At 30.8% G+C, this 27,973-nt stretch overlaps 1 protein-coding gene across 1 annotated transcript in view; it reads left to right on the plus strand.

The window, feature by feature from the left end:
• The first annotated feature begins 3,351 nt into the window (after positions 1-3,351).
• Positions 3,352-27,973, plus strand: part of tyn (trynity) — an 85,181-nt gene continuing 60,559 nt past the window's right edge. The window contains exon 1 of the mRNA XM_014437167.2: positions 3,352-3,388. The gene's annotated coding sequence lies outside the window, so the exon portion shown is untranslated. The remainder of the gene's footprint in view (positions 3,389-27,973) is intronic.

A 27,973-nucleotide genomic window follows, 5' to 3' on the forward strand; every position in this document is an offset into this window, starting at 1 on the left:
CTAAAACTAGACATCTCTTCTGTTTTCAATACCAGAGAAATGTATAAATTTAAGCCTAAGAATTCTTGGAGTCCTTTTAGAAACAAGTATGGTTCGGACCGCATAAGGATGATTCTAAATATTTTAATAAGTATGTTCGTTATTAGGATTTTTTAGGTGCAATTTACAATGGTGTTTAGAGGTCCTTTTTCTAAAAAATACCGTTTTGTCCATTAGTCTGTAGGATAAAAAACCATTTAAACAGATTGATTGATTTTATTTAAGTCAGTAGGGTTTCTGAAGCATATGTACCAAACTGAGCACCCTGTACGTAATTGCCTGGTTGAAAAACGTTGTTTTTCTAATGATTATAGCGCCAAAATGTTTTTGACGATTATGATGCTTGCGTAATATATTCTCCTTAAAACTCTTAAGATTAATTAAATATAAACAAAATTTCTATGATAAGAAAGTTGAAAAATTAAACAGTCATTTTACGTATAATATGATTTTAAACGAAAATGGGAATAAGTAATTCTTTTTTAAAAGTATGTCAACACGATTTAGCGCGAACTTTCAGGATAGCAGTAACCAACTCTGAAAAAATTTAATGAGAATTTTTTTTCTATGGTTTCCCTGACTCCTGTGCAATATTCTATTGTTGTATCTAAGAAAAGAAAGTGAATCTATAATGACGTATAAATAGTTTTTACTCATAGTAATGTCATGGGCCGTTTGTGACCGAGTGAGTTAAAGCGTCAACTTTGCCTGGTGACTACAGCGCCTCTGATTCGAATTGGGCCAAGAGAGGTTGACTTTTATTTTTGTGGCGGTCCCACGAAATAGGTAGTGCTCTGTATGTGACCCTCCTCCCAACGTATGTCAGAAAATGACTAGGAAGGGAGTCATTTAAAAAAAAAAATGTTGCTTGGTGTCAGTTAACACAAATATTCTTCGGACTTGCATCTTTTCCTGCTTGTGATGGAAGGGCTTTGGGAAATTCACATTGTTTTTAGTAAAGTTTTCTTGCTTACTAAGAAAACAAAACCACCTAAGTTGAATAATATTAGCCCAAATTATTTGTATAAAACCTTGGCAGTACCTATAAAATTATATCTTAAATTGTTATTAGTAAATGTAACATAAAACCTCAAATTTCGATCTGGAGACCTATCTTCTGAATGTGATGAGCAGTTTTATCTGCCTAACAATGTTAAATATGCAATAATTTTTTTTCAATTGTGATAAATGTAATAGATAGTATGTTCTGCTTGGATTTATTGTTTATTATTATATAAGTGATTTCAATATAATTGTTTGTTTTAATATAAATTTTTGTTCATGTAAGCCTTTTACTGTACCAGCCAGCCAATTTTGCACGAGGGTTATCCCCAAAACAAATAAATGTTTTAGTATTACTCTTACATACTATCATACTTACATATAATTAAATATTTAAAATAAATACTATAAAAATACTAATTCAATCAAGATACCAACATCAACAAGAGGAAGATCCTAACTATACAAACCCCAACGAAAAGGGTGACTGATTCCCATCCTAACGAATTCTTGGTGCACAACACCAAACCTTTGAGTAATATCAAGTAATCAATTTTTAAAATTAAGTGATGTCAGGGAATGTCTATCAAAACACGATCCTTTTATAGATGATAATACCCAATGCAGTTATTTATTAACGATTCCACAATTTTGTTTACTATTTTTTTTTGGAATTTTTATAAATAAGCATCTATAAATTTATATATAAAAACATCCTCTATGAGTAGCAAGTGTGAGAAAATGTATTTCCAGTATAACGACTTCAATCAAACAACTTGCTGACGACATCGCTGCCAACAATACAAACCCGAACAGCCTCAGGACCTTCAATCGTTTTCAAAGGAATAAAATGTATTTTTGATGATAGTAAGGTCAATTCCCTTTCCCTTTCTCAAAAGATTAGGCATTCCTTCGTAACCAGCCCTCACGACTGCAAAAGGATGATGGTGTGAACTCTTTATTATATTAATGAATATTTTTATAATAATGATTTTAGTAGTCGCTGTTTTTTTCAGCTCTCTGTAACAATTCCTTAATTCCTTTCGCGAAAGAATCATTTAATAAAAAATTGAACTTTTTTATTTGAATTGAAAATCCCATTTGTAAATAATCAAAATATTTTAAATAAAATAAGCAATTAGGCACCAACTTTTTATAATTATTATTAATTTCTAAAATGTACAATAATACAATTACCTTTAGTCTAAATCTCGCTAACTCGAACTAATTGAAACCAAAGGTCACTTCATAAATAAAAAATCAATTTTAATAATAATTCAAAATCGCACTTAAGATTAATTTAATGAAAAAGTTAATTATATCCGTCGCTAAAGAAGTTAAGAAAATAAATATGCTTCCAAATTTTAATAGATAGGTTGAATTTTATAACAAATAAAATGGGTTGGTATTTTTAACCAGATTATTTAAGCTGCAGCACGAAATGTTTTGATTAAATGGATTTAAATGTATTCATAAATATATTACATAGAAAAAATCAAATTCAATTTTAATTATTTTAAGGAGTGGTTTGGATTAAAGAATGGTTTGGATTAGCTACAGTCCACTGTATACATACTATCTGCTATTAAAATAATAAGAAAAAACATTCTAATGTTTGAGATAAATGTTTTTTACTATTTTATAATTTGCTCATATAAAATAAAATAATTTCATTGAAATGATAAATTAGTAGGTAGTAGTTAAAAAACAAAAATTATATTAAAAAATCTTTATTTGACTACTAATATTTCTAAATAATGATAATAAATCATTTTGAGAATGAATTAATTTTGTAAATAATATCTATTTGTCAACCTTGAAATACTAAGTAATCATCACAGAATGCACATTTCAAATCACATAAAAATAAATGTAAAGTAATAATGGCTAAAACTGATGAACAGACTGTAAGAGGTACATGAGTACTGAGATACATTGTCCTGAGACTTATTAACAAAAACTACTATAGCTAATATGTACACTAGTCCATTGTTGAAAGTCTTTCACTGACCCACATTATCACTTTTTATCGAAAGAACAACAAGAAAACATGATTTATTACACACAATAGAGATATCAATGAAATTTTTAATTTTTAATAAGTCCGCCAAAAAATCGACTCGATCAGAAACTAAAATAACCTTCCGAAGGCTAGTATCACTAGCCGGCGCGGCGTTAAAGTCACTATTTATTAAAAGAAGGAAGGGAGGGGCTTAATCAATGTTGAGGTGGAGGGGATAAGCCCGCACCCCCTACCACTGAGGTTATATATACACGGCGGCCCCTCTGGATTGCACCAGTTCTACCAGTGTGTCTGTGCCCCTCTCACGCGAGCACGTCTCACAACGTAAGTCCAATACATTTATCCATCTTCTATCAGCTATCTCTATCGCCTTCCTTCTTCTCACCTATCCCGTGAAAACGCGAATGAGTGACCAGTGCTTACCGAAGGAGTGGAACAACGGAGGCTGGAACATCGCCAGAGAAGCCGTTATTCTTGTTACCGACCCGCAGCTCGTTGCACAAAGCCATCACCAGTGGATCGGCATATTGAAGTGCATACTACAGTGCCAACACCATAGTGCCAAGTGATTCGCCAAAGTGTCATATCATAAATAATCGCAGTTGCAAGAAATCGTTTTGCAATTTAACAATCGGCTGTGATATGTGCTCAAACCATCTTTACTCTTCTTGATCATAAACATTTTAAAAAATGATAATTAAGATGAATGATCTTTGATTATTTTCTAAAACAATGGCACTTTGGTGAATTCTATTTTAACAGGCTCTGAACTCTAAACTCTAAATCGGAATATAAGACTTTAAACGGGGAATTTCTAGTAAAAAAAAAAAATACAAACGTATGTGAATCGTTTGCCATATACCATCATTAAAGTCTCCGACAGTAAAAATCGACGACTTCCCTGAACTTTGAGAAATATAAGTATCAATATTTATAAAAATTGACTAAATCTATTTTTAATTGTTAGCTTAAAATAATACTAATTTAAACAATTAGTTCGGTTAAAAAAAAAAAAATTGTTTTGCAATTTTCATTGCAACAATTTTCATCAGACATAAATTTATAAAAATGGCACTAATTAATAATAAATAATCAGGTTTAACATTTCACAGCAATAAAAAAGAACAGCATATAAATGTTAAAATATAAAATATACTGCTTAAATTAGCCGAGGAGACTATGCAGTTTGCAAGCCCCGTCAAGACAGTCGTAACCCTGTCCTTGGATGTATCTCCCATCGCTGATTCACCTCTTCCGCCTGTCTCTCATTTCTCCAATCTTTTTTCTTTTTACTTTATCATACAAAACTTCACTGTGGACTAATGTATATTTATAGGTATAATATTTGTACTTTAAGATATAATTTTTGGTTGTACTGTTAAAACAGTGAAGTATCTTGGATTTAAAAACGTCAATAATTTAACTATTTCAGGACAGAAATACAATTAAATCGATATTTAATTTTTTATTATTATATTTTATTCATTGAGCACAATTTCAATAATAATTAATTGCATGAAATAAATTCATTAGGGATGTCATTAACTTCCTGAATATATAAAATGTTTCATTCAATCCAATTGTTAAACAAACCATTTTCCATTGTTTATAAATATGTAGTAAAACTAAATTCACTATTATATTTGTCATTTTAAAGTAATGGCTAAGTTGAAAAACAAATTAGAATTAATTGGTATCTTAGAAGATTATTAGTTATAAAAATCGGATGTTTAATTTTTACTAAAGAAAAACTCGTTTAGGTCCTTAGGATTATTTTTTACAAGCTCTAATCATCATATAGTTTATTCATATTTATCATACAGAAATTAATTACTTTTTTGCTATTATGTAATTTGTATGTAACTCGTAATATTATAAATTTATAAACTACAATAACAAGAACTTGATATAGTAAATAATAACAGATTAATAATTTTCTAAGATTAATACCTTTCTGATATCAGATAATTTATTAAATTAATTTTGTGTTTTTATAAACACAGGAATATTTTACTTATTCTTAACAGTTCCTGGATCAGCAAACTTATGACCAGAGCATGAATTTTATACGATTGAATATTATTTTGCATGAATTTCTTAAAGAACTGACATCTTTACGAATTAGTGTATCCTGGTGCAATTAGCCAAATTCTGTTTTGTATATTTGACGAAAAATAAATACATTTAGATGAATTTATTAAGGTGAAAAAAATAAAATGCAACATTGGAGATTAAATTCCGATTGTTTTGAAATATTAAATTATTGCACATTAAATTGCTTATTCTGCGTGTTTTGCAGCATAAAAATATCTGGCTCTGCTCATAATTCTGAAAACTCATGGAAATTAAGAGTTTAAAATGAAAATAGAACTTGTCCAATATATGTTGTTTACAAATGACTGTTTCTTAAAAATATATTATTCAAAGAGCAAAATTTAAGGTTAAGGTATTGCTTTGTAATAAGAATTTGAAATATATAGTAACTGTTTAGAGTATCGTGCATATTCATTATTCTACAACATAAAACTTAAACGGTGCATAGTTCCTTTTTTTATATTATATATATAAATTAATGACTACAGTAATTATTACTCTAATTTACATATTAGAAACTATTCTTAACAATGCTCTATTGTGAAATATATTGAGATTAATAATTTGAGTAAAGTTCCATTTATCATATTAATCTATCAGTAAATTTGAGATTGAAATGAGTCATGCTCATGATATCTTTATTCGCGCACATTAAATAGTTGATTATTGAAATGAATAAGAAATAGAAAAATACTAGCACTAATGCATCGATTAAATCAAAGTGCATTTCCACTAGCTTTACAAACAATACAATTAAAGTTCTCTATTTTAGGAAAATTAAAGCTTTTCAATTAATCATTAAATTAAAAAGTTGTAATTTTTCTAAAAGAGAAAAACTTCGATTGTATCGTTTGTAAATTAGTGGAAATAATTAGTACCATTGTAAACTAAGCGATCGATGTTTTTAACATGTATTGTATTTACTAATACTAATTAATGAATTTAAAACTCTGTTATTATTGATTTATTTAATTTTTCTCCTTAAAGAAAAAAAAAATTATAATTTTTCAATATTATCTTTCGTGATATGCTGTGTGAATTAGTAACTCACAGCTAATTAGTTTAAAGAGCTATAAGGTATATGTAGTTATTATCTAGTTATATGGTTGAGTCGGTTAATTGATAATAAAAACTTCTTGATTGCAGAGCTATATGTTTCAAAGGATTGTATAGTGAAGCTCGTTATAAACCTAGTTTATATGTACATACAATATATCAAATATTCTGGAATGTTTCTCATTGAAAATTTCATCATGGTACTAAATTAAAAATTGAAATACACATATTTAAATAACATATAGGAATGTGTTTCTCTAAAAGTAAATATAAATTTATAAATCAGTTTGAAATGAACTAAAGATTGACATAACAAGGAAGAATAATTATTTTTAATTTATTTAATTATTTGTTAAGAAATCAATACAAAAACAAGTACAATGGCAGCTTAGTTTAATCCTGTGTTTTATAGTCTACTATCCTCGGGCTGTTTATACGACTTTACCTTCGGTCACGAGCATTGGTTGCAGGTTCTGCACAGGATCACGCGATAGCTGCCCGAAGGGCGCTCTCAACATCCTAGGCTTTCTTTACGATCCCCCATAAATATTAATGTTAGTGCCAATCCCACGTCAAATTTGCTGTTTCCGTTTCAGATTAATGTTTCATTCATCATTCTAGTTGACTGCTTAAACATTTTGTGATAAGCATAGAAAGGTTGTCTAAGGTCTCTAAATCTGACAGGAACTTGACTGAAGCCGAAATATTTACTTTTATCTTCTAACCCTTGGAACATGTAGTCAAGGGAAGGACCTTTATTAGCTAAAGGCATCCAAAGTACCTATCAATTTGAAATAATTAATGATACATATATTCAATGGTGAGGGAATGAAGTATTCGCATTTATTAAAATAAATAAATTAGTGCATAAATAACAAACAAATCAAATGAGTATAGCGTTGCGACCATCATAAATTCTTTAAACTATAAATCAAAAGTTTGTAATTTATTGTACAAATCTATTAAAAATGGAACACGCAAATATAAAATTATTATTAATTTAGATGAAATGGACTTACATTACTTTAAAAAAAAATTCTCGTATGTTTATAAAATGCATCTACAAAGGACGAAATAAACAAAAATAAAACGCGAGGGACATTGTATAATATAAAATCTGAGGTAGTTCTATAGCATCCTCTTCATTACCTAAACTTTTCTTAGTTTCTGGGTAATCTGATATATTATCCTCAATATAAATAGATGGTTGAAGGGGTTGTTACATAAGAGTTAAGATGATAAACTCTTACCTGAAGAGAGAGGGAAAAAATTGAGTTTCGGGAAGCAGAGAGTCCGAAACCTCGAGTTAAACAAATAAACAGGATGTTCAAGTAAGATGGATTATACTTATCCAAAAAAATGGATAACCAATTAAAAAAAGATAACGATCGTATATAAAAAGAATATAATACATGGAACATCTACTTTTAACAAAAAATAAAAAAGAGAGAAAGAGATAACTCTTATGATCAAAATTATATTGAATGGTCTAGAAGTTATATTTTTGACTGAAACTTCGAACCTAATTTGTATAAACAATTGAGATATACCCATAAAAACGATTTTTCACATAATTTTGTTTTTGTTTTTTTACATAACTCAGAATTCAGAATTTTCATACTGTTTTTAACGCAGTAAAACTTTCAATTATCATTTTTAATAATTATGGTAGAGTAAATAATATATTCAAGGTCACCATCATTAGTATTCGTAAAGTAAGTTCAATCACTTCACATAAAAAAAAAAATCAGTTAAATTCTGAATAAACAATTACGAGAACATTTTTCCTTGGAGTAGACCTGTTGGAATGATAAGATTAGCTTCATTAAAGAGGCAGACCGAAGACTGGATAAGGTGACCATGGCATTGTAGCAGATCTCTCACATACCGTTGCGTGTTATATAGCGCAAGCCATTAGCAACGACACTTAGCACAACACGTTCTGCCATTATTGTTCTGCTTTAGCTACCGTCTGCGCTCGTTAGGGCTATAGCGGCAATCGTCAATAACAACCTTTGTCATTCCTCAGCGATTGCCGCTGTTGAGAGGTAACAAAACAGGCAGAGGCCTTTATTAATTATATAAAAAATAAAAGTGTTGTTTTTTCAACAAAAAAATATTTAAAAAAAATAAATTACACAACAAGAATAAGCAAATTCTTAATGACAAAAACACAATTTGAATGAGTGTGAATTTACAAGTTACAACTCAACTTTTAAGAACTAATTTGGCTTAAGAATAGTAATTAGTAAAATATTTATCATGATTTTCTTCTTTATTATTTAGAAGTTGTTATCCTGACTCAAGGCTTTGTGTTGGAATCTTAAACTTATTCTCAAACAATTTGTATTTATAAATTTGTATGTATCATTTTAGAATTATTTTTTTCCTAATTAAATATAGTTGAATATGACTCAAGATTTCTTATAAAAAGTTTCTTGGCATGATAAAATATTTAGTGAGGGGTCTGTATCTCTCGAAGGTTGGATATTATCTTTCATTCTATTCATTTTGGCCTCAGTGGCTTCTGGATGCAATTTTTTAATCAACATCAGTTTTTATTATATATGAAATAGTGATTATTATTCCGATTATTTTTAATCGAAATTCGTAATTAATTAATTTCAGTAATTGAAAACTTGTTATTATTTTCTAATTTCAGAACTCTAAGCATATAATCAAATCGAAGTAGATTTTGTCAGATTTTAGGTAAATTTTGAGACTAGAACGTGAAGCAAGTAGTCGATGCGATGACGCAGCTGAAGTGCCTGTTCTATAATTATATAGAGTGGGACCTTGCATCGTTCACTAGGCCAGGGGTCGATGTACTCCAACAAGGTCTCTGTAAATCACACCTCGATTCTTCATCCTTCTTCTTTTCTTTCTTCTTCCTCTTTCTCAGCAGAATTCTCTCCGCAAAAGAAGTTCTATCTCCGATCCCAGACCTGGATTGAGGTTTTTGACAGCTTTCGAAATCTAGCCGGTATATAAATATTAGGTTATGAATCGGTTTTTTTATAACTATTAATAGATTGCTCTTGAAAATCAAAGACCAAAGAAAAAATAATAGAAGTTCATATTCCAGCAATTGAGACCGTAGTTATAAGTACATACTCTAAATCTAAAAATCTGTCAAATACGGTCTATAAACATATGCCAAACTTAAAATACTTATAAAAATATATTTTCTTTAAACTAAATATTTTAACTTAATTTCGTAAACAATACAGTCCCATTCAACTAACCCTTACATTGCCAGAATTTCTTATTCATAATTATGGATTATCTATCCATGGCTAAGGACAATTGGACTATGGACTGTTTTCATTTATGAACAGCACATTTAATATGCCATAATCAAAATTAAATGAACAAATTATAAAATTTTAATTTTAAGCCAAACCAGTGTTGTTTTATCACTGATTGGAGTAGAAACAAAGCTATTAAATTAAAAATTATTAAGAAAAACAAACGAATGTGTTTTTATTTCCAAATTTTTGACCTTAAAGTAATTGTAGTTTCCAAAACTGCATTTTACTGTTGGTTTTAATTCCTTGATTTTTCAAAATTGTGTTCAATTCATATATATAGAAATTTTTAAATTTTACTAAGCGTTTCAGTCACAGCCCACATTTTATTCTGTATTTTCACATCTTTAAAATAGAGGAAGAGCATAACAAATTAAATAGGCAACATGAAAATAATATTAGGCGAGTACGATCAATGAAGAAGAACTTAGTTATAAAATAAAATAAAACTTTTAAAATATCTAATTATTAACCAAGATATAAGCTGAGCCATGCTTGAAAATGAAAATTCAAGGTCAGAAACTCTTTCTTAAGAAGATATTTCTTTATTACCAGATCGAGCTGGAGGTCTTACATGGTTATTATAACAATTAGATTTGCTTTTTTAATTTGGAGGTTTAGTCTCGTGCAAAAAACACCCCAACAGGACTTACAATGTTAATGCAAAGAAGAGAACTTATCGAAACAAAATAACAATTAAAAACTACTAATGATTGAAATATTCTTGATTTATTTTAGGAAAAATCCCTTAAAAATAATATAATGGGCATTGAGTGCCTTGGAGGCTAATACAGAAATTTAAAATGAAATAATAAAAAATCATGAAATATATCTAAAAATAATGACCTGGAAAATCAAATTATACAATAATAATTAACAAAAAGAAAACTATTTCAAACAATGTTTACAAAAGTACAACGTTTAAACGAATATTATAGACATCTAACAATCCTTTGTATTAAATGTAAAAAAAAAAAAATCATCTATTATACCATAAATCATGAAGTAACTAATTTCTAATACAATAAAATGAAAAAAATAAGGTAAAAATAAAATAAAGATATTTAACAAGAAAGAGCAATTAATGTTTGTATATATATTTACAAGTTTTAAATGAAAATTAGAAACATTTCCACAGAAACAGCAACAACAGACAAAAATAATAAAAAGGCAACAAAAACTAAATCCTCTAACAAATTATAATTGATAAGGTTTCTTCTAATAATAATAAAAGAAAAATAAAAAAAATAAATAATGATAATTAACAGAAGGACCAAACAATGTTTGTTATGCACATTAACAAATTCTAGAAGAATATAATAAATATATACTCAATAATATCTTATGTTAAATGAAAAAGTAAATCTATCCATTTAAGGAATATTTAATTGTAATTAATAAATAATTAATTGGTTGAATGGGAAGTAATTAAGGTAGCGAGATTTTAAGGTTAGAAGGGTATTGGAGTAAGAAGTGAAAGAAGGAATGGAATACCATGAGGAAAGGGATCGGATTAGGAAAGATCTGACATAGACAACGGTTCGGTGGGCAGTTGTATATACGGCCGTGAAGCTTATCTTACAAGTGTTGGAATGATCCAACTATTTCCTTCAAAATTATAACTGAATCATTCGCAAAATAGAACACTTTTTATGCAATAGAAATAAAAGAGGACGCGGAAGTGTGGCAAAGCTAGTTTTGTCATCACACTCCTTCAAGACAGAAAACCAGACGAGTCACTTTATGATATTTCATCTTGAGGAATTTCCGCGACGCTGGGAACGGGGCTGAGTCTTGTCCCATCACCGTGAGGCATAATGTCTCGTAACGCCGAATCCAATTTGCGGTTAGTGCCGTTCGCTGCCGGATAAGAAGCTGAATCAGAGGAACCGAACGTAGAACGGATAATTGAGGTCATAACCCGTGGGATTGCCTATTGCTTGTAATAGCAGCTAATAGGGACCTGAAGGGTACGTTATAGAGTGTGCAATGCAGAGGCAATGGACCCACTGCAGAGGTTCTCAACCTCAGTCTGCTGCACTCGGACTACCTTATTCACCGCCTCATTTCGTCTTCATAAAGTTAGCGCGGTTAACCCTCATATTATATCGTATACTTAAAAATATACCTGAAAATTAAAACCTCGTCATTTAGAATGGGGAGAAATGCTTTTTTTTTCAATACAGTACTTTCCAAATAATATTAATTGGTTGCTTGAAGACAGCATACAAATAGATCGGCAATTGGATATAATACAAATACTTTTTTTTCATTGTAATTAAATTCTTCTTTTTATACCTCAGTTATATTGAGTATTTTTCTTTTGTTTCGCTGTCAATTATTCATTTCGTCTTTTGGTTTGGTTTTTAACCGTGTCTATTTTATCCTATCTATTCCACTTTTTTTCATCTCAAATTTCTCTCTTTCAGAGATCATGGTAATGTCAAGTTTCAAAGTTCATCTGACTTGTACATAACATGACAAACGTTTAAATATATGTATTATGAGATAACTATAGAATATTGCAAAATATATTCCTTGTATAGGTCGGTAGTGGGCATAAAAGTGTAAATAATATTAGTTAAGATATGTATACATAGACTTACTTTAAACACTTATTTATGGTCATGAAACGGTACTCATTGAGAACTTTATCCTATTCGGCTTTGTGACATGTAAAGAGGTTCCATTAGCTTCCACCACCTCCAACACTTTTTTGTAAGGACCCATGTCACGTTGAGTGGGGCGGGCAATGGTTGTATAAGTAAAAAGCTATGTCATCCGATAAAGCGATCGTAACATCAATACATTTTGATCTCGATAAAATAAATGTGTCTCTGATACATCTATACATCTGCCCTTATGTATATTTAAATATAGTAACTAACCCAAACAAGGCCCATTTTATTTTAATTGTTTTTTATTATTAGTGATTTTAATGCATACAACAGTTCTTGCACTTAAAACAGGTTCATTTTATGTTCTGCTTTTTACATTGAACGTTCCAATTTGTAAACCTTGTTGTACTAAAAATATGTACCATAATCCAATGTGAGGGCCCTATTTTATTTATAGTTTATAGTGCATTAATTTATTTTATATTTTAATCAATTTTTCTTGAATTATGATAATAAAACAGTTCAGATAATATGATGATAAAAACAGCAGCAAAAAAGACAATGTCAACATTGTAACAACTTTATCATGGGAAAAGAGAAAAATTTTAACATAAAACACTTTTAAGAAAAACTCAGTCCTTATCAGTCCCTAACATGCGTATATTTTATTTTTGTAAATATTTCAAGAATCGTGAGGATCAGGATACAATACCACAGCAAAAAGGAATATAACACTTCTAAACAATAATTAAGAAGCAGTACTATATAGGTCTATGAAAATGACAGTGATGTAAAATCTTTTATTAGTACTGAATGGGTTTAAAGCTGCAAAAAAAACGATTTAATGAATGAAAGATATGTCATGGAAAATATACTGTATCTCAACAGTGGCTGGTGGTTAGAGATATCGGCGAGATTCTATACAATCTAGATAGAACTCAGTGACACTAATACTCAAGCTGACTAGATAAGGAGGAAGAGAGAAAGGCCGGACAGTAATACGATATAATGCAGAGGGGGTACCTGCTCTTTGGCGTACCGTTAGTCCGTTCCGGTCCCGGGTCTTCATTAATGCCTTTACAGGGAAAGTATTAGAGCTTCCATTTCTCATTCTTGGGAACCTGGCCAATGAAGGATTTGAATAATCAAATGGAGTGTTTTAATATTAATATTTATTAAAATAAAAACAGAACATACCTTCCAATAGAGAGGGACAACTAGTCCAAGAGCCAGGTTATAACAAATCAAGACATTTCACTCCAATTTTTTATTATTTTAATGAAAATTACGTTCTGTATAGAGACAAAATTAATGACTGCTAACAATAGAAAGGGGGAATAAAAAATGTCGACTGTTTCAAAAGTTACAAAAAAAAATAATTTTTTATTTGGAGCTCTATATCTTGGAAACTACCGACAATGCTCAAAAAATGTTAATAGAATATCATTGAAAAGGGAATAAATTTGCTGGAATATGAACCCTGATAGAACTAACGTTCAATAGGTCCCGAGATATGGTTTTCAAAAAACAACATCCTTTTCCAAATAACGAAAAATCAATATTTTGTAAATTTATTTTGGAAAATATAGAAACAACTACTTCTACAAATGACGTACAGTAGTTTCTTAGCTCTCAATTGAGGAGTAGTAGCAGCAGTTTCCATGATATTCCCCAAAATATTTTCGCAAAATATTGATTTCTCCAACTGTTATTTTGAACTATATCTCAGATACTATTCGACATACATATGCCAACTAGCACTCAAACTAAAGATAGTAAAATGTACTATAACGTAGTTTAATTTCGTAGCAGCAGTACTTTCCATGATATTTGGCAAAATAAACTCTAAAAATATTTATTATTTGGGAAAAAAATGTTGCTTTTTGAAAAACTGTGTCTCGAGAAGTATTAGATGAAAAGGGCTCTATTAGACCTTATATTTTAAAAATTGTAGGTAACATGAGTTGGCAGTATCATCAATTTTTACTTCTAACTGTATAAAGTTTTTATTAAAGTAATAAAAAATTGGGGTTAATAACTACTTTTTTTCTCCTTCTGGGCTCTTGGACAAACTGTATCATTCAACTGCTTTGAGTAAATCCAATAACTCCGATCATCTATTGCCTTGATATGATCATCAATCCCACAACATCGTATTAGCTCACTTGAATGCCGAACATAAATACTTCTAATTATCAGTCATTCCATTCCTACCATCTTCGACGCGTACGTGTTCTCAAGGACCCACTTACTGACCACAAGGCATTCTGTCTTTCCCTTCTTCGCAAGTCCCGTTGTAAGAAGTCTCCTCTGTTGATAGGACTAAGGCGATTCTTACTCATTTGCATACACATAAAAATTAATTTTTATAACAAGATGTATGCTCACTGCCTTATTCATAAGTAGGCAGACTGGGACGACACTATACATAATTATTGACATTCACGTTGTCTAAGTCCCGTTTTCAACTTCAATAATCAAACCCGTAAAACTGCTCATAGGATTTTCAGGCACGTCTTCACAAGCTCGACCAATTTGTGAATTTGAATTCTTCCTTCTTAACTGTTCAGGAATTAAAAAAAAAACAATCTGAATCCTTCTGCGAAAAAAATAAAATAATTTGATTGAATAGTGTGATTGGAATACATAACCAATGTCTAATGATTTAAAAAACAAAAAACAGTTCTATTTTTTTTTTTTTTTTACATTTAACAAACTCTTATCCGTGCTGACCATTACAGGTGAGCTATCCAATGCGGTATGACTAATAGAACAATGATTAATGAGATAGTATTGTAGAAACAAGATATTTTTAAAAAATTCAAAATATAAAACGGGAATTATAATCATTGCTTATTAATAATCACCATATCCAAACCCAATGTTTTGAGAAAAAAAAATTAACTTTTTTCCTTCAAACCGCAAGTGAAATAAGAGCCTTATAAAATGTTAAACTCTTAAACTAACTATGGTACCTATAATTTAAACAAATTCTAAACGAAATATACTTCGGTACAGATACTAAAGAATATTTAACGGCTCTGATTACTCCACAGCTTGCAATGGGTGCTTATTGTAAGAGACAGAGGATGTTATACATTATTTTTATAACCCGTTCTAAAAAAAAAAATGAATAGTATTAGTAATTTAGTTATGGAAAATAAATCAACGAACTACTCTCCAATAAAACAAATCATAACCATTCATCGAGAGAATGTCTTAACTGATCAATACTAAAAATTCAGGCCGTTCGTTTATCCCAGGAATAAAAATGTTTATTGTATTTTACCTTTTCGTTTAATACTTGCAAAAATACAAAATAGAGTAACATAGTGTTTATATTACTTCTCATCCTGCGATGGGCCCTCACTATGAAACGCTAACATTCCTTCAGATACAGATTATATTTGTCTATATTCTTTTGGAAATCAATGTTTATAAAATTTCTATAGCGATCAAATTCCAGTTATATAAATATAACAAATATAACAAAATATATTTTGACATTACACTTGGAAACAACATATTGTATCTTAAGTTCCACATTCTATATTTCTACAGCCACCTACATCAAGTGGAGCCATCCGTGAGATGTTCCATGTCTTCTAGTCCTCTTGATCATTAGGGTATCTCTGATGACTGCACCGTTACCCTTCATGTACACGTCCGCCCGTCATGTCAAATCATAAGTCTTCTTTTTTTCCTTTAAATTTTGAACCCCTTCATCTCACCGACGATCGATCTTATTGGAGACTGAATTACAATGAGCCTGATTAGAGTGTGCCACACCGTTATAACTCTAATATTATTAATTGCGACTTGGAATAAATAAATAATAAGTACAAATTAATAATACTCTTATCCTTTTTTTTAATAATAATTTATAGTCACAGTTTGTTAAAAAAAAAAATCCTGAAATCCTACATTAATAAGTGCATTAGATCAGTACAAAGGACTGAATTAACTTTTTTTTATTAAAAGCTTAGAAAGTCACAACATAATAAAAGACAAGGATTTTTAAAAATTCATTTCGTATAAAAGCGAAACTATTACACCACAAACCTCAATGAAAAGATACATAGATTTTTTTTTATTTATTCTACATTTCCAATAATCACATCACCGATTTGGAATCACTTATCACAATATTCGTGGACTTTCACTTAGGTACCGCAAATACAAAGAATATGTAAACCTCAAACCTCAGCGTTTCCGATATTGTCGACAATAATCCTTATAATTGTACACAATAAAGTCTTATAACAATAAATCTAATCTTGCATTTTTAGTATCACTAAAAATTGATTTCAGCACATTATCAATTGAAGAAAAGTCCTTAAGATCTTCCTACGAAATGAATGTAGCAACCATGAACTATGAATTATATAAAATCAAGCATATAAAACATTGTATTGCATATGTAACTATTGCTAAATAATAGTACGGAGGGGGGGGAGAAATATTTTCCCAAAGAAATGGATCAATCATGTTCTAAACTAAGTCTCATAAGCCAATATTAAGTTTGACGGTTATCGATGGAATCACAATGCGGTTGGTGGTACCAAACTCTTAATATTTAAAAACATAAGTTAACCTGTCAATTACCCTATGCATTTATAACGTATCCAATAATCAATATTTTTTTATTCTTTTCCGTTATATTTTATTAATAGCATCTTGAAATTAGGATATAATCATAAAGATTAAATATACACAGAAAATAGGCAGTATAACTAATAGTTACTTGTAATTCCAGCAGATAAATACGCTTGAATCAAAGTCAGAGTGAACCATAAAAAAAAAATAAATAAATAAACCAGTATAAAATTCCAGAAAGTTTTCTTATTCTCTGTTTTGAAAATTCAATACTCATCGAAAAGCATAGAAAAAATGCCGGCCATTGACACTTGAAAGGAAAATAGTACGAAAATACCCTTGACCTTCTCGAATTAATTTTCCTATCATAAATTAGTTAATTAAAAAGACTATAGTGAAGTATCTAATTATGGAATAATAGCTAAACGTATAATAGCCATTCTTCGCCGAGTTTGTTGACATTGGGCTCATTAAAAACCAAAAGCTATTTCGTTGTGACTTCAGTCTGAAAAAATAATCAAATGATGTGTACATAGAAGTATTTTTTTCTACTTTGAAATTAATTTTGACCTTTCTTACCGCAATTAATACTGTCTGTATCTTACCTTTCATCAAGAAGTAATTTCCAATTTTGTTTTCATGTATTTATTTTTATTATTATTATTGCAATAATGAATAAACAAACGGTTAGGATAAAACTAATCATCATTATTCATAGGAAAAATCATCATTATTAGTGTAGTTAATTCTAAATTCAAAATACCCAGAAGCGATTAAAAAGTTTTACTATTTTTGCTCTTTTCGTCGGTAATATAAAATAAACCGGGTTTATTTTTCACGACACTTCAGTTGTATAACGGGGGGAAGTGAAAGGGATGTAAAATATTAAAACGCTTATTCATTTTTTAACGGATACTATAGGATGAAAAAGGATGTCAGTGATATTTTAGTAACGTATTTCATTGCATTCATTAATGTCAGTTGTGTTTTGGTTACTTTGAACATATAAATGTTCAAAGTAACCAAAACACAACTATGATATGATGTATATTCTAGTATAACATAACTCATTTATTTTGATGAATAAACAAAAATAGAAAAAAAAAATGATTTAAATAAAATAAAAAAATGTTGTTTTTCATTATTTAAGAAAGAATATGTATTGTTTATAATACATCTTCTTTTGACCACTGGATCACAAAAAAATAAGCTCCTATTCTGAGGACTTTTGGTATTTTCGTCCTCCCAGAATAGTAAACTATGAGGAAGAGAGAAAAGAAATGGGAGACAGGTTACATCAAACCAGCATTTCTCAGGAAACCTGCATTCTCAAGGTAATGTTGTTCAGCCCAAGGGAAAGAGACAGTCATCGGAAACAGTATGTAGGACAGGTCAGGAGGTCTGGAGGATATTAGCATAAACAGTAACAACGACCCACAACTCGCCAACAAGACTTTTTCTTACATGGAAAAATCGTGCTCCCAGTACTTTCCCGGCAAAGTATTTCCTTAAAGAAGAGAAAAGAGCTTTAGAATAATGAATCGTAGTGAGGAAGGAAGGATTAATTTCTTTCTTCTTTTTTTTTATTTATTTTATTTTTTTTCATTCTGCTTTAGGAACCTTTTAGACGTTTGTCGATTCCACTCCTACAGGTCTTGTTATACCATCCACTGCAGGTCAGCTCTTCACTATTAGGATTTATTCCATCGATTATTATTACTCTCATTCTTTATACCTGATCTCAATCATTAGATCTCTCAATTATTTTTTCATTATGCCTCAATTCTTTCTCATATAGGTTCCAAAAATAATAGAATTTTGTATTGTGTAAAACATTAACGAAGCAATGTGGAAGTACATTTTTTATTTTTCACTTCATAACCCCTGGGACATGATTCGGAAATGTCTTATATATATCATAAAAATTGTTGTTAATTGTGTTAACATTAGTTTTCAGTCGAACTGTTATTCAGTTCAGGTTTACTATCACTATGTAGACAATCACTGTCATCCTTTTTCTCAGTATAATTTGCACGATATATATCTATTGGCCTTATAAGAAAGTAAAAAATGTTTTCGAAATCATAGATATTAATCTAAGCCAAAAAAAAATTATAAGTAGGGAATGTCTCCCGAAGATCGTCTTGGGGTGGTTACCTACAGGTTTGTGATCGTAAAACAAATCTTTTCTCACATTTTGGCATCTTTAATGGCCCTTTTCAAAGTGAATGGGCTGGAATTATATTGGGTTGATTTATACATACTTTGGAGTGAATTTTAGTAAACATTTCAACCTGTCACGTGGAACTTTTTATAGCATTTATTATTCACACTTCTATTGCCCCTTTAGTAATTTGAGAATTTGACTTAACATTACGTCTCTTGTCCCACAGTATCCTTTAATAATACCCCACATATCCCTGTCGACCTGATCCGTTACTTAGGAATACATCTGGACAAACGACTAACATGGAATCCTCATACAAGACTGAAAAGACAGGAAACTGCTCGTCGATACCGACTATTACAACATTTACTAGACAAACGGCCTAAACTGCCATTTCATTAGAAAAGACTGATCTACATGACTATTATAAGGCCTATCTGGACATACGGAGTTGAGCTATGGGGCTCCACTAACCAATCAAATTCCTCCCGAATCCAATTCTTACAGTCCAAAATACACAATGCTCCTTACTTTCTCACAAATCAAATCATCCATCAGGACCTCAATGCCCCATATGTTGCCGATTTGGCCAGAACCAAATACCAATCCTTCCATGATAATGATTCTCCACATGTTTGTGTCATGTCATTTCATTGCTAACAGGAATTTTACTTGTATATATTTTTATACAGTTATAAATAACAATAAATAAATTATAAAAAGAAAAGAAAAAGATTATACCATTTAAATATTTAATAAACAAATCAATTTTTACCGTTTCCCAAACTAAAATGAAATTAAAATATAACCTTTGTGAGAGAGACTGCTGGTCGTACTTTTGTTCTCTTTTTGTTCGGAAGCTCGAAATGACAACAACCTATCTCAACTGCCTCCATTACAATATTTTATATGCTTTGTTTCCAGGAATTTTGGAGTTTTTTATGATCCCAGTGTTCATAAGGGAATAATTGTCGGGGGGAACATGACAATACAGAACAATAACATGACATTTCGATGGTGTTGGCTAGAAATATTGGGTTATCAAAAATTATTTTATTATTATTCTTCATTTTTATCAAATAATAATCCATTACTGAATTCTGGAATCATAAAAAAATTAAGACTAAAATAATCAGCAAAATTCAGTGTTTCTCATAGAAATAAAATACCCCAACGACAAGATAAGTAAAACTTGGTATCATTCCATTATTTATTTTGATAATGATTCCACCAATATCTAATCTGTAAAATTAAAAAAATAAAATTCTTTGTCTGAAATAAGGACATTCTTGTTGCTAAGGCGTCTCGTTTCCAAGGAGACATGCTCTCTTCCTGTTGTGTCAACTCAGTGCAGGCTGGCAGACATGCAAGGAGAGGTCGAAACGTGAGGGCAAAATTAACATCTAAATAGGCTACGCCCTACGTGAGCCGTACACGAGGCGACACACGTGCAAATGACCGAGCGTTTCGGATTCCTACAGGACTGTACCTCATACCTTATCTCTGAGCTGTTCAAGGCGATATCCTCGTCAGAGTTATAATCGCGATGACACCATCCTCCAGGAATGGGCGAATCTTTTAGGAATCCTTAGCAAAATTCCATTCCGCACCCGGGCATGCAAGAAACATCCGCAGTCTCCGAATTGATTAATTTAAACGCAAGATATTTTAAGACAACACTTTAGTTTTGTTTGCTATGTTTTTGAATGCTCATAGAGATTTTTTTTTATCGGAACTAGCTTCATTAAAATTGAAAAGAAAATACTACGTGTCATTCCATAATATTGCAATTATTGTTAATAATGAAAGTCGTTTCTGTGCCGTATTCTTACCTCCATCATTTTTGTAAGCATTTCATCCACACTAAAGTTATTGCAGTATGATTACTAATATGTCTGAACAAGCGTAAAAACGTTTAGCAATAATTTTAATGAACATTAGGAAAACATTTAACAGATGGTAAATAATAAAAATAACGAAACGCAATTCCAAATTCCCATATATCTCGACACCAGCTATCCAACAACTGAGGCAATCGCCATCTATTTCCATATAATTCATACCTATTAAATGAGGGCATCACATTTCCTAATTTAAGACATTAAAGTAGTTAGATAATTCATGATATTAGAAACAATCACCGGATGGTAGACCTCTTTATAGATAATTCCTGCTGAACACAGGCCAGAAAGGGCTTTCGCAAATATTTAAAGACCGGTTGAAAACCCATTCGGGGTAGACATAATTACAAATTTCAAACACAGGTTTACTTCTTGCGGTATATTTTTTTTTACACCTTACTAAATACCGGAATAGTATTTTTTTAATGACCAGAAAAAGGTCAAATACGAGGTTTCCGTTACCGTTCAAAACATTGGCCGCTCACCGGAGGCCAATACTCGGGCGTTTTTACCGACGTTCGAACCGGTCTCGAACCGGAGCCAGCATTCTGCCCAGAATCTTAATTTCCTATTTAATTTTAGACTTTAACGCTCCAGCAGCTCTGCTAAAGAGGGAGATATATTGCAGCCATGGAGCTAATAGCGTATAAATAGCCGGCTAATCGTTGGAGACCTTGCCAGCCAAATGGAGGGAGTAAATGTCCGAGTTGAGGATTCCTTTCACCGATGATTTACGTTGCTATGAGTTCCTTGATAGGGTGCACGGTACATCCTAGATAATTGCTTATATTGCCGTTAATGACCGACTTTTCCATTAACTTACTATTGGATGTAATAGGTAAATTTCTAAATCAGTAAATTTTCATTTATATCAAATTAAATTTAATACCGAGGGGGCGGTGAGAACACTCAGAACCAACCTGAACCACGAAATCGGTTTTTCATAAAGTAAAAAAAATTTTTTTTTTAATTATTTATTTATTGTAATTTACAACTGTACAAAGTAATACAATAGGTAAATATGTAGTATGTTTCAAATAAACTTGAAAATCTTGGGAAGGAACCACCCATTGGTGGTACTTCAAACATTAATTTAAACTAGAAGGTCTCGTGGCCATCTTCTTTTCAGACGCCTCGGAGGATTATCAGGGATTGTTAAGGATGAAAGATTAAGAATTAATGGGTTAGGATGGTTAAGGAGTTTGGAATAAAAAGACGCATATCTGGTTTGGGTCAACGAATGGGATGTTAAGGTCTTTATGAATGAGTTTATTTGTGACGTAATAAGGAGCATCAAGGATTTTACGTAGGATTTTGGATTGTAACGGATGCGGAAGAATTTGATGGTTTGGTGGAGCCCCAGAGCTCAATTCCATATGTCCAAATTGGTCTGATTATTGTAGTGTATACTAATTTTTTGTAGTGAATGGGAAGTTTAGAGCGTTTGTCAAGTAAGTGTTGTAGCAATCGGAATCTACGAGCAGTTTCTTGTCGTTTCAATCTTGTGTGTGGATTCCAAGTAAGTCTCTTGTCAAGATGGAGTCCTAAGTATCGAATCTGTTCAACAGGCGTTAGTGGTGTATCTAGAAAGGATACTGTAGGACAGGAGGGCAGAGGTAAAAAAAAATAATTTAAAAATAAAACATTCCTAAAATAATATACTATACAATTTTTAATGCATGATAAAAAATGATATATTTTTATGTATAAATAAATATTATATTCCTCATATGTTTTTTCATTAATTGGCAGTTTTTCAAAGAATCTAAAAAAATAATTTCCAGTATTAAAAATATAAAATTCTAAAAAACATTTAAAGTAATGTTTGCGATCTATCTTGAAACAGTATTCCTCGGTCAACAGATTTTATAGAAAAAATACATTATATGAGAATTGTCATGAAATATTATTGCATTACAGAGATTTTATTGTTTCATTGCATACATAAATAATATTTTTAGATTTTAACTTGCTGAAGTGTTTAGTTCGCAATATATTACCATTTTTATCTGGAGAATTCGAGTATTGTACCTTGATTTTATTGAAGTAAAATGATAACTCATGGGAGCTTTACGCAGAACTTAACAACTTAGTCATACAAAATTGGTCTCCAAACATTGAATCGTCTCCTTTAGAAGCAATTCCAATCTAATTAACCAGAGAAAAGAATCCTATCAATCAATCTCTTACAGATGACCTTGACGTGAGCCTTCGCTACCAAGTAGCCGCTTTGGCGGGCTGCCCATCCTCGGTGTTTATAGAAGCTCATTGTGTTCGTTATTGAGCCATCGGATACAATTGCGATATGAGGAGTAGCAAGAAGGTCCTCAGGCTAGACAAAGACCCTGGTAATAAAAGATTTCGACGAGCCGTAGACAACGAGGTAGCCCGCGGCGGTCCTGTTATGACGAGGGTTCCCACGCGGCCACCCCTGGAGTTCGCTCCGGGGATCGGCTACTGCTTTGCGAAAATCACCGCTCATTAACGGAGGATGGAAACTGAGAAAAACACTCGTTATTCAATTGGACATGAGTATCTCGTAGAGGAAGAAATTACTCTCGTGAGTGTTGGGAAGATTCTTAGGATAACAAACTATACCATAGTTGAAACATGCCCTTTTCAAATCTATGTTGATTAAGGAATTTTGGAAAATTAAAAATTTATTGTTACTTCCATAAATAATGATACAATTGTATAAAATATTACATATTTATATTTAAAAAAAAAAATTGAAAGAAGAAATTAATAATTATCAAATAACTTAAAATTAATTTATATTTCTAATCGTCCTAATGACTAAATCATAATGTTCATTATAGTGCATAAACACAAAAGGTTAAATTTTCACTATTAATATAGCATTATTATTATAAAATTAAAGAATGTTCCATTTAGATGAACACACAATGAGGCAGGGTAGTAAATAATCTGGGCTTTTTTGCTAGTTGAATAAAAATCATCGAAGTTCGGCCATTATGCGAATAGGCTGCTCAGAGATGTTCCGTTCCTGATGTTTGAAACGCAAAAACCTCCATTATAGTTGGATATAACGAAAGAGAACAAATGTCCTTCCAAAACAACAGTTACATACTGGCATATTACGTATTGCACCAAACAATTACAAACAGTCAAAAACAAAATCGAGCACCATAATCAAAATCCTTGTTAACATTGATTTTCTGAGTGACTGTGAACAATAAAAATGGTCCTTATTCTTCGATTAACTTTATAGTTACAATGATAAACATATAAATATGTTTTATATTAAATCTAATTAATTTACAATAAATAAAAAAATTATGATCAGGTTGAGTACGAAAGTATATTTTTTAAGTATAAGTATAGATTATATTTTATTCCAGTTAGTCAGGAGAAATCTATGACACAGATATTGACCATTACTGCATTTCCATAAATTTTTAATTTAATTTAAATTTAAATTTAATGGAAAGCTAGTGCTTCGTATTTTGATATTAAATATATATAAAGTTTAAATTGCATCTACTTTTTTTTTTCAAACCTCTTTACTTTTTATATGGTTACATAATACATAATAATATAATTCAATACATTATACATATACAATTTTCTACAAAATGCAAATCTGGACCGACACCTTCCCAGTACAGTCATACACCAGTAAAGCTATCAGGATACATTTTGTTGCTTAAGCATTTTGTAATTTCTGATCATTGTGGTCTAAAATTATATTAAATTATATATATAAAATTATTAGTGTAATATTGCAATTTTTTTTTTTTTTTATAACAAACCCTAACAACCCACTATATGTTAAATAATTTATACGTTAAATTATGTGTCCTTTTTTTTATATTTTATGAATCTAAAAAATTATATAGCTGCTTTGATTCTTCCATTTTTGTCTGAAATTTCATCTACAAAATTTACACTTACATTTATATTTTCTCGTTAGCAATCGTGAAAAATATACTTTTCGAGAATCGACTGTGAGATCGCATAATTCCTATTAAAAATCATTAGTATAGAAGTTATTTTTCTTTTTAAAGTTGGTTTTCGCATTCTATTCCACAGACAGATGACTTGGTGAAAACGACTGCATTCCGATCTTATTGTGACTAGGTTCCTAACCTTCAAAGGTTGCCGACCGCCACGACGCTCGGGATTTCACAATTAATTCCACGCTCTGGAGTTAAAGATGTATTTCAACAATAGGAGATGAGTTGTAACGGTCCCCTTTCAAAAAACCTAGTCCGCAGTGAGCGCGTCTTCCAGTCACGACAATTAACTATACCAGAGAGGATAATATCAGCAAAGGACTAAACAGAACAACGAGGTAGAGGCTATAAATCGAAAAAGCACTAAAATCTAACGGATATCATTTTATAATTTCGTAGGCTATTCAGATTCTATAGGTCGTTATTATAATAACCTTGGTAACTTAAACGTTTCCTTTATATCTTGTTATATTATATTTTGGACGAAATTTATCGGTGACACATAAAATTAGTTCATGTTAAAACATACATGTAAACCTAATTTAATCTAAAATTCAAAGTTATATATTGGATCATTTATTTTTTCTCAGGAGATCAGTATTTTCCATTCATTTATTCTCTAGTAGAAACACAGATTAGGTTAACCGTTCCTAATTCTTGAAATTATTGTTTATAAAGGTGGTTTATTTAATTTTAAAAAATTGTATAATTGTGAGGATTCTTCATAATTTTCAACACAAAGATTTGACTTTAACCTCGACTATATATAATCAATAAGAAAGGGGAAAAAAATAAAAATTATTAATGTACTTTCAATTTACGAAAAATAAAATTTAAAAAATGTATGCTTATAATAATAAATTCATTATTTATTCCGAGACAAATTTCTAAAGAACAAGAATTAGCTCCTTCTATACAACTAAAAAAATAAATAATTAATAAAAAAAATTAGAACAATATAGGAATAAAAGGAATTTGTATATGGGTAAGGAATAACCTATTGAAAGCACATATTTTATAAAAATTTAAAAGCTAACAATAGAAAGATATTACGTAGTACAAGCGAATAGAAATCAAGTAAAAATAAAAGTTGACGGTATGGTATCATTACGTTAGCATTTTTATAAGGATGTAAATGATTTAAAAAGAAAAATCAAAGAACTGTATTCGTAGTAAAAACTTTCTAAGCGATTATACAGAATTCATTCATAGATTTTAAACACTTTAATTTTATCACATTTGGAGAAAAACTACGATATAGCATCTAAACTTTACCACTTTCAATAGTATAAGACTGATACTTGAAAGAGAGTAGGCATCTAAATTACAGCTTAGCCCCTTTTATAGTTTAAACAAAAACAGTAACAGATTTTGACTTCTAATGAAGTGAAAAAAATTTAACAAAAGTAATCAAAAATATGTACATTGTTATTTCCATTATTTGTTTATGGTTTGGTAAGGATGTAGTGAACTAAAATTATCCTTCCTTCATTTTTTCCCTCCAAGACACACCATTTCACCTAAACAGTAGATGAATTTTGCATGAGTATGAGTTTTGTGAAACGTTAGAAGCCGAATATTGCAAGCTTATAATGCTCTTGGGTGGTTATGCTATTTCATGAACTCGATTTTCCCATGAGAGCTTCCGCCGCTTACTCATGCAAGTAAACATATTTGCAAGCTGTCACATCTCCTGCTGTCAGCAGTGCACTCTATCGCCTTCATTCCAACTGTCGTATTGATAAGGATATCAAAATTTAATTGATTTATTAATATTTATTCATCAGATATTAGTAGCTTTCTGCAAAATCTAGTTGAGATTAGTATAATGAAGTCCATATTCTGTATAACGGAATGGAAAAACTATAATTAAGTTTTATGATTATATCATAAACCAACATTAAAATGTTGGCTTATTTTACCGCTATACTTTCACGATGAAAAGCAACTGCAAAGCAGCTACTTAGTACAATTTTATTACTTAATAGTGGTGGCTGCTAATAATGGTGACACTGATAATTAAATGTTAATCTATAATAAAACTTAAACGGCATCTTAAACGTTTTTTTTAGTGATCAGTAGCGAATTTAGACCTTGCGCGATACAATGTCGACTTAAAGCACAAAGATTTCACAGAAACAAAATATACATTATCAATTTACTTTTAAATTATTAAATAGTAATAGTATGTTTATAATGATGAGTTATTTATTCCTAGTCACGCCCCTAAATAACAAGAATTAACAAGTTGTGCAATCAATCAATTAAAAAAAAAATTACACAATAACAGAAACATTGTCAAATAATGTATATTTACTAGAGACATAAAACAAGTATATACAATACTTGAAGGGATTAGATGGATAGGAAATGACACGAATAGGAGGGATTTGGAAGTGGGAAGGGTTTTAGAGTAACGGATAAAATAGGGAATAGTATTGTATTGGATGAGGATCAGGTAGGGAATGACCTATCGAAGTACATATTTTATAAAAATGTGAAGGCTTAGAATAGATATTGTACTGGAGTGCAGAAATAAAGTAAAAATAAAAGTCGATGTTAAATTAAAAGTTGGCAGTTCTATTAAAGTGCAATTATAAATTGGCAGCGGAGTAGCTCAGTGAGTAAGGTACTGTCAGTAAAGTCAGTCTCACTGGAAGGAAGCAGACTTCCTAGCCCGGAACCGAATCCGGCAGTAGCAGGGTGATTATTTATTCAGTTACTGTTCAACCCTGTACTGAGTCAACCCTGTGGGCTCGAGTGCCATTCTGAAAAAATCTGGCGGTTGACTATGAACAAATTACCAGTTTCTACAACCGTTATTCAAGAAACAGTACTCCTATATGAAGTACTTAGCCCCTAATACTTCATGAGTTGTAGTAGCACAAAGATAACTTAGAAAATTGGAAAAATAATCATTTGTAGTATAGAATACCGATTCCCAAATGACTGTAAATCATTATTATACTTAGTAATACAAATATCATAATACTCTGTTAGAAGATAAGTCTGTTGCGGAAGAATACTAAAGACTGATGAGACTGGTAGGACTTACACTTTCTCGTAGCCCGCCCGACGGGGGTGTGAGAATGACTGGGGGCGATACCCCATTCGGCACGGGGCTCCGGAGGGGACGGTACCTAATTGGCCACACTGGTGTACAGTCCTCTCTCTGGTGACAGTCCTCTCTCA

This window comes from Halyomorpha halys, unplaced genomic scaffold (genome assembly GCF_000696795.3).
Source record: "Halyomorpha halys isolate HHAL.00 unplaced genomic scaffold, Hhal_1.1 Scaffold51.1, whole genome shotgun sequence".
NCBI lineage: Eukaryota > Metazoa > Arthropoda > Insecta > Hemiptera > Pentatomidae > Halyomorpha > Halyomorpha halys.